The 15,834-nt window shown below is 40.9% G+C and overlaps 1 protein-coding gene and 1 long non-coding RNA gene across 6 annotated transcripts in view; one reads left to right on the forward strand and one right to left on the reverse strand.

Annotated features, from left to right (window-relative positions):
- Window positions 1–15,834, forward strand: part of RAD51B (RAD51 paralog B) — a 736,621-nt gene that overhangs the window by 665,192 nt on the left and 55,595 nt on the right. The window lies entirely within an intron of this gene.
- LOC132346404 (uncharacterized) lies at window positions 1,923–7,324 on the reverse strand. The gene is made up of 2 exons (XR_009496234.1): window positions 2,455–7,324; window positions 1,923–2,060 (listed from the first exon to the last, which is right to left on the reverse strand). It is a non-coding gene; the product is annotated as an uncharacterized lncRNA (long non-coding RNA).

Raw genomic sequence — 15,834 nt, forward strand, 5'->3', positions numbered from 1 at the left:
ATAGAAAAGCAAAACAAACCAGAGCCAATTAGAGCCTGGGATTTGAGGATGGCTTAGTTTTGTGCAGCGGGACTCAGGAGGAACTGTGGGAGAGGGTCAGGGGTCACCCCAAACCTCCAGCTGCCAACCAACTTTGCCTGTGCCAAAAGGACCATTATTTTGTATTTAAAATCAAGGCCCCTTTCCCTGGCTCGGGAACAATTTGCAGGAACGGCCTCTGCATCAGCTGTGAAGAAGACTCCCTGATTAGATAAGGCCTGGAATGCATTTGATGTTGAGCAAAACAGTTCTCTGACAGCTTTCCTCACATGCCTTTAAAATGTTTTTCCCTCAGCTCAAAGTTGGTAAGAGAAACTGAATCCCCAGAGGCTCTTTTGCTTTGGGGTCCATATCTGAGGAATTTCTGTGGCCCGTATGCCATTTGGGGTTGAAGTTCTCCAGCCCTGAAGCCCTTCTGGTCTTGGTTGTAGAATCTGGCTGTTTGGAGGCAGGCTGGGGAACTACCATGAGAGTGGAAAGAGCAGATGACCAGGCATGAGGTCAGAGGTCAGCAAACAGTCCTGGGGTGGGGCGGGAAGCCCGAGGACCCAGGCTTCTTTACAGAACCCAGTGACCATTCTGTGTTGTTCAACACTGTGCCACAAAGTACAGAGATGGGAGTGGAGCTGGGGCATGGAGGTTTGAAGCTGCATTAAAGCTGGTTTGGCCAAAATCTGTTCATGAGAAAGATTGTCCAGGTGGCCTTTTGAATTAGTAGGATTGGGCTGACCTTGAGGGCCACGTGACATTGCTCTGGGAGGCTTCCCTTTTGAGTTTGAATTAAGATAAACTGGACACCAGAGAGCCCCAAGAGAATGCCCTCTGCTGTATTTGTGCCCCTATTCCAAACTGAGAAGAGACCTTGGTATAGCTGCTCTGCTCTCCATCTGCCTGTCATTCACCCACTGGAAATGGGGCTTGATGTCTCCCTTTGACTATAAGAAACAGCCATATGGGAGCAGTATTCCTGTAGAGCAATACAAAGGAAACTTTGCTCAGGAATATATCGGCTGCAGTCAAGATTGAGTGAATATCAGTGTTCTTGAGATATCAAAATGACTGGTTCTCCGGCTATAAGAGAAAAGCTTCATATCTTGTTAGGAGTAGAGTCTTTGTTAGGAGTTAGCTTCATATCTTGTTAGGAGTAGTTAGAGTCTTTGATAATTGTAACAGCCAAGATGTATCAGAGCTTTTACCAAGTACTGTGCTCTATTCTAAGGGCTTTGTGTGGTCTCTCATCTGCTCCTGACTCCAACCCTTTGAGGCAGGTGCTTTTATTATCCTCAAGGTACAGATGAGGAAACTGAGACGTGGGGAGGTCAAGTAACCTGACCAAAATCACAGAGGGAATCAGCCTTGCTCGTAAGACACCGACAGAGAAAGCTACTGTCATGATTTTGGAGTGGCTTAGAAGCACTGAAAATTTAAATAATAATCAGATCAGATCAGTCGATCAGTCACGTCCGACTCTTTGCGACCCTATGAATCGAAGCACTCCAGGCCTCCCTGTCCATCACCAACTCCCGGAGTTCACTCAGACTCACATCCATCGAGTCAGTGATGCCATCCAGCCATCTCATCCTCTGTTGTCCCCTTCTCCTCCTGCTCCCAATCCCTCCCAGCATCAGAGTCTTTTCCAATGAGTCAACTCTTCGCGTGAGGTGGCCAAAGTACTGGAGTTTCAGCTTTAGCATCATTCCTCCCAAAGAAATCCCAGGGCTGATCTCCTTCAGAACGGACTGGTTGGATCTCCTTGCAGTCCAAGGGACTCTCAAGAGTCTTCTCCAACACCACAGTTCAAAAGCATCAAGAAAGCGCTCAGCTTTCTTCACAGTCCAACTCTCACATCCATACATGACCACAGGAAAAACCATAGCCTTGACTAGACAATGCTTAAAATTTTTAAATCCAAACTTTTCAATCTGGTCAGACTAAAAGTGTATAGCTGGAGTTAACCCTGAATGGGTAGCCAAGCAGTGTTGGAATCAGAGGCCTCTCTCCTGCATAATCTTGAAGGAGCTCTGTCAAGACCAAGAAATAGAAGCATGTTACAAGTACTACATTAACAACCCTAGAAGGGAGACATGTGAAACACCCACAGGCTCAAACTGCTTTTGAATAAAGTGTCCTTAATGTATCCAAAACACATGATTAAGAAATGTTCTGGATACACTTTCAAGATTTTGGAGCTGAGTTACCTGTGGAGAATGCTCATATTCTCCTAGAAACTGTGTCTTGTGGTCATTGTTCAGGAGGATTCCTGGCTACTGTCATTAATTTGACCCTGTGGGATGGTTCTTTTTCTAGGCTCTGGTGGGGAGCATAGGCATTGATGCTCTAGACTTTGAGTTGAGTCTTCTCAGGAAGATGGGTGTGTCTGAAGCCCTTTAAGCATTGTTTATGTGATTTCCCAACCTTTTCTCTGCAGCAGACCCCAGGTGATTCTTCTCCAGGATGCAGCAGAGACTGCCAGCTGCTTAGTAGGCTCTCAGTTGGGCTTGAATGCTCATGATCAGGGTTCTCAGCTTTTCCATTTGGGGCCTATGGTAGGCAGAATAATGACCTCACAAAGATGTCTATGTCCTAATCCCTGGAACTTATGACTATGTTATATGGCATGGGAGAATTGAGGAAGCAGATGAAATTAAGGTTGCTAGTCAGTTGACTTTAGAAATAACATCCTGGATTATACAGGTGGGCCCAATGTAATCACAGGGCCTGTAAATGTGGAGGGAAACAGAAGAGTCAGAATGATGTGATATGAGAAAGACTTTGATGGGCCATTGCTGGCTTTGAAGGTGGAAGGGGGCCATGAGTCAAAAAATGTGGACAGCCTCCTGAAGCAGGAAAAGGAAGGAAATAAATTTTCCCCTAGAAGCTCTAGAAAGGAACACAGCCCTTCCAATACCTTGATTTTAGTCCAGTGAGACCTATGTCAGACTTTTGACCTCTTGAACCATAAATTTGTATTGCTTTAAGCTATTATATTCGTGGTAATTTGTGAGAGCAGTCATAGAAAACTAATCCAAGGCCATAGGCAGCTACAACATGAAAGACAGCAATCTCTTCAGGGTCCATGACCTGGGAGTGAGAAACCATGAAGGCCACCTCAGCATTTTCCCAATAACTGTCTGGAAACTCTCACTGCCCCCACCCCTTGGCCAGTTACCATCTACATGTGCACACTCCAGTCATCAGAGTTTTCCCTGGATGGGGCCTCTTCTCAGCTGGCATGGTCCATTTCTGGGCAGTGTTGCCAAGGCCTCTCCCCAGTATGGTCCATAAGCCCTATGGTGTGATGGTGAGAGGCTCTTCACATCCATCCAAAATGCCAAACCCTTCTGGCCAGCTCAAGGTTTGGGGGATTTTTTCTGTCTTTCCAAACAGCCAGCCACAGCTTCTCTGAGATCTAGAATATGGAATTAACATGACAGAACCTTGATATGCTAAGTGTGGGAGGACCACCTGAGCCATCCTTGGATTTGAGAAGCCATATGTTGCAAAATTTATGGTTTTCTTCTATCTTCCACTATTCCTCTCATATGAACATTCAAGTCAAACTTGTGGTCTGGGTTAAGAAGCTAGAATTCCTGGGATTCCGGCTCAGTCTCTTACTAACTCTGTGATGTTAGGTAAGTTATTTAAATTCATTGTGTTTCATCTCTTGTCTGTAAAATAGGGAAAATATGAGTTAATATAGGTAAAGTGCTTAGATTATTTCCTGTAACATGTTCAGTGCTATGCAAAAGTTATTTCTTATTATAACTACTGTGTGTGTTCTGGTTGCTATTATTATTAAATGGGTCCCAAGCCTCAGGGGCAAGTCATTTGGCACATTGGGAAAACCAGCCTCTTCGTGGTTTGCCATGTTTTATACTTCCAGCAATTGAGATGAATTACCACCATATGGAGTGTGGAAGCTCAGGTGTGTAACATCCTTTTAAAACTTTTCTTCCCACAAACATCTCCTTCAGGAAGCGGACTCTGTTGTGCCAGGGTCAAATGAGTAATTGTTGGGAAAGGCAAAGCCCTATGCTTAGAGTTATGCAAATATAGTGGAGAGAGGGCATCTCAGTTGCTGAGTCACATCCACTGTCAACCCAGCCAGATTCATCCAGGTAGCTCAGAGCTCTCCACTTGGAGGATCTCAGCTCACCATGTGGACAACCAGGAGCCCTGACATTTAGGCCTCTTGGTTCTTCAACACTTAGCTCATCGGTCCCCAAAAGTGGTGAGGAAGAGGGGAGAAGATTGGCCAGTTTTCGGGCAGAAGCACCCCCGGCACACAGGACACTACTCGCATTGGCCAAAGGCCACTCTCAGTTAACTGCCCCTTCTGGGTGTGGCAGCCAGCCTGTCTTGGCCACCATGTAGCCTGGATCGTGTAGAGGGAGCAGGTTATTAATAGTTCCTTAAGGGCTGCTGTAGGATGCTTCAGTCTGTGACTCACCCAAGAGAGAAGTTTCTGGGCAGATAAGGGGGCTCAAGAGAGAAGGAACTTACAACTGCACAAAGCTTCAATTGTAAAGCACAGTAATAACAGTGACACGCAAGAATGTTCCCTGCTCTCCGGTATCATGGGGACTGAAAACAGAACCACGATTTCGGACTTTCTCTTACCTTGATCCCCATAAAAGATGTTTGAATTACAATATTTTATCAGAACAAAACCCATCAGAACAGCTGCCTGAGCTAACCTGAAAACCTCACATGCTGGAGTTAGTGACCTCCAAAATGTAGGGGAAGGGGAGAAAAGAAAAGAGAGAGATAAGGGAAAGAACGAGCTCCTTCTGCTTTCTGTTCTGGCCATTTGGCACCCACGAGCCGGCTGAGCTGATGTCAGACCCAGGCACCCCTGCTCCCAGGAGTCACAGGCGAGTACCAGGCACCAGGGAGATGCCTGTGTCTCAGAGAAGCAGCACCTAGTAAAAGAGAAACACTACCCTGCAGAGTCAGACACACCCAAGCATGTGTTCTTGCTCCTCCTCTCACCAGGTGTTATTTAAAACCAGTTATATAACCTCTTTGCAAACATGAAAAACTGCCTTATACCTGTTGGTATTAGGACTGTAAATACCAGTAAGAATCTGGAGCACATTGGGCATTCAATAGGCAAGCAATAGATATTCTTATTATTAAATATAGTAACCACTTGGACCAAAGACCACCTAATTTATAGTCATCTTACTGGAAGTTCACTACAAGAAGTCAGCTAATATATGTACACGTAGAAAAACGTCTAGAAGGAAATTCATTAAAGTTTTGATAATGATTGTAGGCAATGGGATTATGAAGAGACAATTTTGTTTTCTTCTTTATACTCTTGTATTTTCCAAATTTTGGCAATAAATATGTATCTTTTACTACCTGAAGTTTTCAAAACATTACTGTTTAAAAAGTTCTCAATCCCAGCTTCCTGTCTCTGAGAGTCATATTTGCAATAAGTCACCCAAATCCAGAGTTGTTCAGCCTATTTCTAAAGCCAGAGGGATAGATTTCATCTCTATGTAGAGAATTCCTTCTTCCACACCATGTACCCAGAATGGAGTTCAACCCCTAAATGGTTTTTAGTCCCTTGTAACCTTGCCAAACTACTTAAGAGAAAAACTTTAGCCATTGAGAACTATGTCACCCATCACTTTCCACTCTTTTGCCTTCAGCTGCCAAAAAGCCTTAAACAAATTTAATTCTCAATTACAGAAACAATTAGCTCAGGTTTTTGGCATAAGTATTCCCCCTTTCTCCTCTATGGTTCAAACTTCTCTTTTTCTTATTCATCTAATTTATTGTACATGTGTCTGTTATTATAAACTATCTCAAGAATACTTTGACAGTTGGATATAAATCATAAAGTCCAAATTAAATTAATGAAATTTTACCTGATCTGTTGTAAGAACCTATGATCAGCCTGTTAAAATTCATATTATTAAGCATCTTGATCAGCAAGTACCAGGAAGGAGGCATGAAGAGAGTACTGAGGAGAAAGTCTCTAAGTCCAGATCCCATATTTAGGGGAGGGGGACTTCTGGTTACAAATATGGATTTGTTTGCAACTAAATATTTATGTTTTAAAATGATTGGTTGATAATCATTCTAATGCATGTTGTGAGCATCTACTGGGTGCCAGACACTGTTTCAAACTTCATCCCATCAAAGTTGTGAGGTAGGTATTATCATTTCTAACTGATGAATTTAAACATAATCAAACAAGTTAGATAACTTTCCCCAGACTTCCAGCTAGTAAGTGGTGGGTCTGTGGCTGGCACCCTGGTCTGTCCAACTCTAAATAATTCTGCTTCCACAAATGAAGCTAATTTTCTTTTTCTCAGTGAATTAATGTTGAAATGGTAGACAATGCTGAAGCTGCAGTTGGCTGAATTTCAAATCTAGAAGGATAAAAAGAAGCTCCTGTGGAGTAAGGAGGACTAAATTGCTCCAAGCAGAGTTGATGACTGGAGTTAGGTTCATGGCTTAACATTAAGCACTGAAGTAGAACTTTCTCATTAGAGAAAGAAGGTTGGAAAAAAAAAAAAAAAAAAAGCTGATGACACTACCAGAACTGCTTCCATGAAACTGTAAGACTTTTTAGATGAACAAGGAAGTACTCACAGCTCAGCAACCAAAAACCACATGCTTCTACTACTCAGGGAGAGATCACTAATACCATGGTTGGGCAGGATCTCAAGCTGTCATTTAGTTCTGAACCAGAGACCTCTATAAAACCTCTAGGATAGAAAAGATGAAGAGAAAGAAGGTAAAAGGACACCCACTCAAATGGGCATTCAAAAAGATACCCAACACTAGGAAAAACAGTCAACAAAATTAACACTTGTTAGATCAGTTTTGTCCAAAAGATATTAATATGACAATCTGACAAAAACTTTGTGTGGTTTAAATACTCAAAGAATAACATCCATTTTTAAAAGATAATTATGAAACAGAGCAGGCATAAATGAAAGGAGAACTGGTAAATATAAAAGAAAACCAGTTAGAAAGGTAAAATCTTTAGATAGAATATATTCTAGTCAATTCAGAGGAAGAGGGAATTAGTGAATGGGAAGGTTGTCTTGAAGAAATCACCCAAAAAAAGTAGCCCAGAGTCAAAGTTAAGGCCATGAAAGAGATTGAGAAGTTCCAATTTATGTCTAATATTAATAAAAGTTCTGGAAGAAACTTGGGATGGTAAAGAAACAACATTTGAAAACATATTAATTGGAAAAATGCATTTTGAATACTGAGCAGAATAAATAAAAATAAATCCATATCTCTATATTTGCAGTAAAACTGTAGAATTTCAAGGATAAAAAGGCAATATTGAAACGTACTTGAAGAAAAAGAAGTTACTTATAAAGGAATGAAAATTGCATTGATGGTAGACTCCTCAATAACAATAGATTCTAGAAGACAAGGGGGTGATATCTTAAAAAATCTGAGGGGGGAAATTGTTAATCTAGAGTTTTATACCTAGTTAAACTATCATTTTAAAGTGAGTTTAAAAATAAAGGAATTTTTTTTTAATTAAAAACAATTGAGTTTATCAGCCTTGAACCTTCATTAAAAGTGCCATTAAAGGATGTATTACAACACAAAACTGAATCTTTAGTAGCGTATATAAATCAAGAATCCTTAGTGAGCATAAAAATACTTTTTTTTAATGGTTAAACAAAATATTAATCAAGATAATATGATGGGAAAGGGAGTGTTCATTAGTTAAAATGTACTAAGACTCTTGCCTATTCAAGAGAAGGATAAAATACTGAAAATCTTTATACTTTGAAACATTTGCAGTTAAATGTAGATGGTAAAGGTGCTTCCCTGGTGGCTCAGATGGAACTTTAGGGTCATAGAACTTCAGTCTATAGCTTCCAAAACCAAACAGGAAAATATGGGATACAGAATACCTTATAAATTTAAGAAAAGGCAAAAAAGAAGAAAAAAAGGAAGAAACAAAGAAAGATAATTAGAATAAATAAAATGGAAGAAATAAGCCGAATATAATACTAACCACAATAAATGGATTAAATGTACCTACTAAAAATTAGAAATTATCAGATAAGAATTTTTAAAGTATCCAGCTACGACCTATTTTCAAAAGACAAAATCACACAGAAACTTAGAAATAAAGAGATGGCAAATGATATACCAGGAATTCCTAACCAGAAGAAAGGGGGAGGATCAGAGTATCAATAGCAGACAAATAGAATATAGGTCAATACATATTATGTTAAAAGAGATAAAAAGAAACTCATAATAACAAAAGAAGCACTACATCAAGAAGACATCACATTCATGAAGCTGTATGCCTCTAAAAGCATAATCTCAAAACCTCAAAATATGTAAAATAAAAGCTGAGAGAATTACAAATGTACAATCATTGTAGGAAATTTAAACTCATTTTTATGAAGATGCTTATTAAAAACTTAAAAACTATAACTACAAACTGACACTTTACTCAAAATTCAACAATAAAGGATACATATTCTTTTTTAAGAAAACAGTCAACATTTACATAAATTGACATCACAGTCCACAAAAAGTCTCAACAAATTTTTAAGAATTGACAACAAATAAGAAAACAATAAAAAATAGTTTAGAATACATTTGGAAACCAATCTCCTGAGTAACTCATTTGTTAAAATAGAAACAATGTAGTTATATATCAAAGCTTAAGGACATAGCTAGAGCAATACTTAGGAGAGAAATTTAAAATCTTAAAGTTCATTAATAAAAAAATGGAGTGAATATGAAGGAGCTAAATGTTTAAATCTAGCAGCAAGGAAACCAAAAGCTCAAATCCAAAAAAAGCAGAGAACAAAATAATACAGTTCAGAAACTAGTGGAAAAGAAACAGAGACGCAAACAAAGAAAATGGAATCAACAAGTTGATTATTTGCAATTACTAGTAACACAGATATAACTTGATACAGCAGCTCAAGAAACTAAGAAAAAACATAATAAATAATATTAAGAATTAAAAAGAGACTGTGGCTCATATCTACATATGTAGTTGGGATGAAAAATATTGTCATAAAGGAGGATGAGCAATTTTATGAACAGCTCTGTAAGCAACTTAATGCCAATGGATGAAATCGATACTTTTTAGAAAAAAAAATTTCAAAATTGAATCAATGATATTTAACTGGAAAATTCAAATGAGTCAGTATTCCATGAAAGAACTGATCGATATTCAAAATTTGCCACTCAAATGACATTGGGCCTAGGTAGTTTTGCTGGAATGTTTTACCAATCTATCAAGAAACAGCTAATGCTATGCTAAGTCACTTCAGTTGTGTCCGACTCTGTGCGACCCCATAGATGGCAGCCCACCAGGCTCCCCCGTCCCTGGGATTCTCCAGGCAAGAACACTGGAGCGGGCTGCCGTTTCCTTCTCCAATGCATGAAAGTGAAAAGTAAAAGTGAAGTCGCTCAGTCGTGTCCGACTCTTAGCGACCCCATGGATTGCAGCCTAATAGGCTCCTCTGTCCATGGGATTTTCCAAGCAAGAGTACTGGAGTGGGGTGCCATTGCCTTCTCCAAGAAACAGCTAAACGTCTATGTAATACAAACAATCTTAGAGTGTAGAAAAAGAGGGGAAATTACCCAATTTATGAGGCTAGTATAAACTTGATATGAAGTCTACGAGTTTACAATTATAGATTCAGTTCAGTTCAGTTCAGTTGCTCAGTCGTGTCCAACTCTTTGAGACCCCATGAATTGCAGCACACCAGGCCTCCCTGTCTATCACCAACTCCCAGAGTTTACTCAAACTCATGTCCATCGAGTCCGTGATGCCATCCAGCCATCCCATCCTCTGTTGTCCCCTTCTCCTCCTGCCCCCAATCCCTCCCAGCATCAGAGTCTTTTCCAGTGAGTCAACTCTTTGCATCAGGTGGCCAAAGTATTGGAGTTTCAGCTTTGGCATCAGTCCTTCCAGTGAACACCCAGGACTGATCTCCTTTAGGATGGACTGGTTGGATCTCCTTGCAGTCCAAGGGACTTCAAGAGTCTTCTCCAACACCACAGTTCAAAAGCATCAATTCTTCTGTGCTCAGCTTTCTTCACAGTTCAACTCTCACATCCATACCTGACCACTGGAAAAACCATTAGTCTATTACAAATTAGGTGAAAATTCCCTAAATAAAATATCAGAGATGATGATGGTGTGTATGTGTGTATTTTTTAAATTCTCTATTGAAATTTATCTTAAAAATAGAAGGACTACCCAACATCAGAGGCTGCTAATATAATAAATCACTGTAATAAATTAAAATATTAATAGAAAAGGTTTACGATCTTTTACAGATGCAGGAAAGTCATTGGATAGAATCCAAAATTCCTTTGTTATAAAAACTCAGTAAACTAAGAATAAGAGGAAGCGTCCTTTATTTGATAAAGAATATGTAACAAATACCTTTTAGAATCACACTTTGTAGTCAGAGCTAAACTATGTTCTCATTAAAATCAGAAAAAAAAATAATGATACTTACTACCACCCTCATTATTCAGTATCATTCTGGAAGATCTACCAGTGCAATAGAAAGAGAGAGAAAATAAGACATAAAAATTGGAAAGGGAAGAGTCAAATCTATCTTTCTTTAAAGATAACAAGATTGCTTACATGGAAAATCCATAGTATAAGGAAAATTATTTTAGATAATAAGAATTCAGCAAGTTTGCTTAATACAACATCAATATGGAAATTGCCAGAGGCCAGCAAGGAGAGAGAGATGAATAGTTAGTGCACAGAGGATCTCAAGGGCAGTGAAACTATTCTATAAGATACTGTGATGGATACCTGTCATTACACATTTGTCTAAAGCCAAACCATTATATATTTGTATAATACCAAAGCAAACAATGGGCTTTGAGTGACAATGATGTGTCAATGTGGGTTCATCAGTTTAACAAAGCTCCTACTCTGGTGGGGGATGTTGATGATGCAGGAGGCTACATATGTGGAAGGCAGGAATATCTCAGAACCTTCTGATCAATTTTGCCATGAACTTAAAACTTCTCCAAAAGTAGAGTCTGAAAAGTCACTATCATTTCATACATACTGCTGCTGCTGCTGCTGCTGCTAAGTCGATTCAGTCGTGTCCAACTCTGTGCAACCCCAGAGACAGCAGCCCACCAGGCTCCCCCGTCCCTGGGATTCTCCAGGCAAGACCACTGGAGTGAGTTGCCATTTCCTTCTCCAATGCATGAAAGTGAAGAGTGGAAGTGAAGTCGCTCAGTTGTGTCTGACTCTTAGCGACTCCATGGACTACAGCCTACCAGGCTCCTGCATCCATGGGATTTTCCAGGCAAATGTACTGGAGTGGGGTGCCATTGCCTTCTCCGTTCATACATACTGCTGTTGCTGCTGCTGCTGCGTCGCTTCAGTCATGTCCGACTCTGTGCGACCCCATAGACGGCAGCCTACCAGGCTTCCCGTCCCTGGGATTCTCCAGGCAAGAACACTGGAGTGGGTTGCCATTTCCTTCTCCAATGCGGTTCATACATACTAGGTAATACTAATTAAAAGGGAGACAGAGAAATAGGATGGTAGCCAGAGTAGAATGTTGAGTCAGAAGGGAAGATTTTTAAAGATGAGAGATACATGGGCACTTTGTTGCTTATGTGGATAGAATGACTTAGTAGAGTGGAAGAAGCTGATTATGCAGAAAAGAGGGACAACGACCTCAGGAACAAAGTTCTTGAGATATCTAGAGAAGATGGGCTTTTAAACACAAATAGAGAGGTTTGGCTTTAAAGCCAAACCTTATTTAAATAAGAAGAAGGGCACTTCTGTTGTAATGAGAGGGAAGACATACTACACCAATATACTTGGAGATGTCATTATGGGGAGATAGGAGAGTTTCTGATTATTTCTATTTCTCATTGAGACAGGAGTTGAGATCATCAGCTATAAGTAGGTGATCATTGGAGGTTTGAGAGGGAGAAGAGATATAAAGTGTGATCCTGAAAAAAAAAAAAAGGAATGAACTTACTAGGAAAACAATGTAGGATTTCTGGGCAATATTGAGTGTTCATCTATTGATGAGCACTCATCTATTGATGCACTTATTAATATTGAGTGCAGTAGTCATCTATTTAAAGTTTGATCAATCAATTCAGTATATTATTTTCTCCAGTAGTCATATTTAATCAGCTTGGGGTTGTGGTAGGCAAGTTTGATTCGAGGAAAGAGGGGCAAAGAAGTAGAGGATATTTGTAGTATTTGTAGGCAGTGTTTATAATCATGGGCCATAACACTGATGATGGATAAAGAGAAAAACAAGGACATGAGAGGAGGTGACAAGTAGAACAAAAGAGAGCAAAACAACACAAAAATAATAAATAAGCAGGTTGCTTAATTGATTAGAGGAGAAATATTAGAGAAAGTTAAGTGGAAAACTGAAGCAGGTGGTTGGATCATATGACAAATGAAATCTAGACTTGAAAAGTTGTGATGACAATACCTAGGCTGCTGCTGCTGCTGCTGCTGCTGCTGCTGCTGCTAAGTCTCTTCAGTTGTGTCCGGCTCTGTGCGACCCCATAGATGGCAGCCCACCAGGCTCTTCTGCCCCTGGGATTCTCCAGGCAAGAATACTGGAGTGGGTTGCCATTTCCTTCTCCAACGCATGCATGCACACTGAGTTGCTTTAGTCATGTCCGACTCTGTGCTACCCTATGGACAGCAGCCCACCAGGCTCCTCTGTCCACAGGATTCTCTAGGCAAGAATACTGGAGTGGGTTGCCATTTCCTTCTCCGATACCTAGGCTATAGCCATCTTAACGTAGCTGAGGAAAGTGGAAGAACAGATCACTGGAAGTGAGGAAGCCAAGGAATTCAAGATATTAAAGTCATGAAGAATGACAGAAATAGGGGTGAAAGGGAGGAGGCTGCGTTGGGTGCTTCAGTGTGCAATAAATGGGTAAAGAGGAGGTTGTTGATGACAGCAACAAAATGGGAAAAGAGGGATACAGCCTAAGGAAGAGCTGTGGTTTATATAAGATGAGGAGGAGAAAGGAAACCAGCTTATCTATCTTCAGGCTTTGGGATATGTGGACAGTGAGAGAAAAAGCATAACCCACTTTTGAGGGCAATGGGAAAAAACATCCTCAGGGCCATACTGGTTTCATTTAAGACACCAAGAAGAGCGGAATGCTTAAAGAAGAGGATAAAGATTTAAAGGAATTTCAGAAAGTTTGGCAGAATAGGTGGGTATTGGGTCAGATAATAATAATTGGGTCAGATATTAAAAATAGCACCAACATTGCTCATTGTCTCTGCCCTTACTCCCACCTGCCCTAGCATGTAATCTTCATGGAGGCAGGGATCTTTGTCTATTTTGTTCATTGATATATCCCAAGGACAAGAACAGCATCTGGAATGAAATATCATAGATGCTCAACATTGGTTGAGTGAATAATTGTAGGTAATATTTGTTGAGCACTAATGTACCAGAATATGCTAAATGTTTATATGCATTATCATTATCACCCTATGTTATAGGACAGGACGTTGAGGCACAGAGAGGTTAAATAACTTGCCTAACTCAGGTCATTGGGCTAGTAAGTGGTAGAGCTGAAATTCAAACACACTCTAGTTATAGTTTGGCCCTACCGCTACTGCTAAGTCACTTCAGTCGTGTCCAACTCTGTGCGACCCCACAGATGGCAGCCCGCCAGGCTCCGCCGTCGCTGGGATTCTCCAGGCAAGAACACTGGAGTGGGTTACCATTTCCTTCTCCAATGCGTGAAAGTGAAAAGTGAAAGTGAAGTCGCTTAGTCGTGTCCGACCCTCAGCAACCCCGTGGACTGCAGCCTTCCAGGTTCCTCCGTCCATGGGATTTTCCAGGCAAGAGTACTGGAGTGGGGTGCCATTGCCTAGAGTCCTTGTATTCTTAACCTCTAAATTACCCCTGTGGTTGGCCCATATCTAGAACAGTATCAAGATAAGAGACCAGGTGAAGGTAAATGATGAAAGCAATGAGATTAAAAGTTAAGCAATAAATATTGCTACTGATTTCAAAAGCTGGTCTAGGGATCTGCTGCCCCTAATGTCATATACTCATGTCCATCTCTCACTGTGACCCAAGCACTTTCTGCTATCGGTTCCTAGTTCTTCTCATTTCTTTCCTCTATATCTTCACCCACCCCTCACGTATCCCCCTTCTTCATTATTTTTCGTTCCACCTGGCAAACCCTCAGCCTTTTCCACTAGCTTTGATCAAGGGCAGTCAGGCGCACTGGAAGCTAGTTTCTAAGCATGTGATATTGACACATCGATCTTACAGCAGGCCTTAGGCTCACCAGGCTGACTCACTGTCATACTGATTCCAACTACATACTCATTCTGGGAGTGTCCTTTGAAGTGCTGAGAGTCTGCTGGCCGTTTTCTGAACAGCTCATGCTGTGAAGAGAAAAATGAAATGAACATTCCACAATTCGGGAAAACTGAGAAGGAAACTGAATCCACGTAACTGGGTAAAAGAAACCTGGGATAGTGCCACTGTTTTGGGGTTAAGTCTCTACATCGTATCCTTCAGGGAGATACCCTGAGGTCAAGATATATGGAAGGTTTCGATAAACACTGGTTAAACTGGACTGAAGGTCAGTACCCATGGTGCATTGGTGGTGGTTTACTCACTAAGTCATGTCCAACTTTTGTGACCCCATGGACTGTAGCCTGCCAGGCTCCTCTGTCCATGAGATTCTCCAGGCAAGAATACTGGAGTGGGTTGCCCTTTCCTTCTCCACCCATGGTGCATTAGGTACAGTGATAAATGAATACAATAACTTGTGTCCCTTAAAGTTCTTTGGTTGCATGTAACAGAAACACCTCTGGCTAACATAAGCCCAAGGGAGTTTAAAAGAAGAAGGTAGGATGCCTACAGGCATGAGGGGCGACTAGAGACCCAGTCACAGAAATGGATGAGAAGCAATCAAGTTCTGGAATCTAGGAGGTAAGAATTCTAGAAAGTGAGAATCACAAAAAGGGTCATAAAAGTCTGTTCAGGATATGCTGCTCTGTGACATTCCTAACATTTTCATTCTCTTTGTTCCTCTGCTCAAAACTCATATTCCAGTGAAGAAGCATCTGATTGGTCTAACTTAGATCACAAATCACCTAATAACCAGCTCTATTCACAGACTGTATCCTATGGGGAAGAGATTATCCCCCCAAAAGAAAACAGGGTGTTGTCAGGCATGGAAAATGGGTGTTAGGTATTCTAGCACAACCAATTCCCACAATTCCCAATTCCTCCATGGATATTTCAGTTCAGTTCAGTCATCCAGTAGTGTCCGACTCTTTGCAACTCCATGAACCACAGCACGCCAGGCCTCCCTGTCCATTACCAACTCCCAGAGTTTACCCAAACTCATGTCCATAGAGTTGGTGATGCCATCCAACCATCTCATCCTCTGTCATCCCTTCCTCTTCCTGCCCTCAATCTTTTCCATCATCAGGGTCTTTTCAAATGAGTCAGCTCTTCACATCAGGTAGCCAAAGTATTGGAGTTTCAGCTTCAGCATCAGTCCTTCCAAAGAACATCCAGGACTGATCTCCTTTAGGATGGACTGGTTGGATCTCCTTGCAGTCCAAGGGACTCTCAAGAGTCTTCTCCAACACCACAGTTCAAAAGCATCAATTCTTTGGCACTCAGCTTTTTTTACAGTCCAACTCTCACATCCATACATGACTATTGGAAAAACCATAGTCTTGACTAGACAGACCTTTGTTGGCAAAGTAATGTCTCTGCTTTTTAATATGCTATCTAGGTTGGTCATAACTTTCCTTCCAAGGAG

This window comes from Bos taurus, chromosome 10, assembly GCF_002263795.3.
Source record: "Bos taurus isolate L1 Dominette 01449 registration number 42190680 breed Hereford chromosome 10, ARS-UCD2.0, whole genome shotgun sequence".
Lineage (NCBI taxonomy): Eukaryota > Metazoa > Chordata > Mammalia > Artiodactyla > Bovidae > Bos > Bos taurus.